The sequence below is a fragment of the Oncorhynchus tshawytscha genome, linkage group LG01 (genome assembly GCF_018296145.1).
Source record: "Oncorhynchus tshawytscha isolate Ot180627B linkage group LG01, Otsh_v2.0, whole genome shotgun sequence".
Lineage (NCBI taxonomy): Eukaryota > Metazoa > Chordata > Actinopteri > Salmoniformes > Salmonidae > Oncorhynchus > Oncorhynchus tshawytscha.
The window spans coordinates 5,348,511-5,349,927 of record NC_056429.1 but is presented as its reverse complement, the minus strand read 5'-3'; positions in this window follow the sequence as shown (position 1 = coordinate 5,349,927).

Sequence of the window (1,417 nt, the reverse complement as noted above, 5' to 3'; positions counted from 1 at the left end):
CAAACATTCTGAAAACAGTCCACCAGAACACAAACATTCTGAAAACAGTCCATCAGAACACCCAAGTTTTAAACAGTTGGTTGTACATAAGTGTTGATAAAATGAAACAAAATGGCCGATCCAATTTCCCCACTGATGAGCACTACCCTTATGGCCCTGTATGATTATAGCATAAAATTATATTATATATATATATTATATATGACATATTGGAATATAAAATACTGTTTGTTTTTCCTTTCAGAAAGTTCTGTTAGGTTATAATCAGATAATCAGGGTGTCATCGTGACTTGACTAATTGGGCTCCATTTTCATACCAAACGTACGTTAGTGTGCAATTTCAGCATGTAAAAACTGGCATTCTGGCATTTTCCACCCCATGAGCCCGGTTCAGCAATTTACCTGTCTAATATCAGCTTATTGTCCTGAGGTGGGAGGAGTGGAGATATTTTAAGGTGTGTCCTTGAAAACAAGCGCAAACATTTCATGCAGCGCATATCAGGAGATTTAAGATCAACCAAACAGCAGGTCTTAGCGGTGCCCTTACAGTATGCTCATGGTATAGCAGGTCTTAGCGGTGCCCTTACAGTATGCTCATGGTATAGCAGGTCTTAGCGGTGCCCTTACAGTATGCTCATGGTATAGCAGGTGTTCGCGGTGCCCTTACAGTATGCTCATGGTATAGCAGGTGTTCGCGGTGCCCTTACAGTATGCTCATGGTATAGCAGGACTTAGCGGTGCCCTTACAGTATGCTCATGTTATAGCAGGTCTTAGCGGTGCCCTTACAGTATGCTCATGGTATAGCAGGTGTTCGTGGTGCCCTTACAGTATGCTCATGGTATAGCAGGTGTTCGCGGTGCCCTTACAGTATGCTCATGGAACAACAGATTAGATGTGTTTTTTTAATGTGCAGGTAACCCTTTTATTACTAAACAAATGTTTTATGCCATTTGGTTTTATTTCTATTAAAAACCAAGCATTTGTTTGTACTGCTCAATGCATTTGCCAAGCAGCCAAGCTTATCAATAAAAGGTTTGGCTCGTGAGACTGCTTTGAGATACATCTTAAATCACCAAAACATTATTAAGTTTGGCAGCATCCCCTTCTTATCTACAGTTGAAGTCAGAAGTTTACATCACCTTATCCAAATACATTAAAACTCAGTTTTTCACAGTTCCTGACATTTAATCCTATTACAATTCCCTGTTTTAGGTCAGTTAGGATCACCACTTTATTTTAAGAATGTGAAATGTCAGAATAATAGTAGAGAGAATCATTTATTTCAGCTTTTATTACTTTCATCACATTCCCAGTGGATCAGAAGTTTACATACACTCAATTAGTATTTGGTAGCATTGCTTTTACAAGCTTGCTTCCACAAGCTTCCCACAATAAGTTGGGTGAATTTTGGCCCAT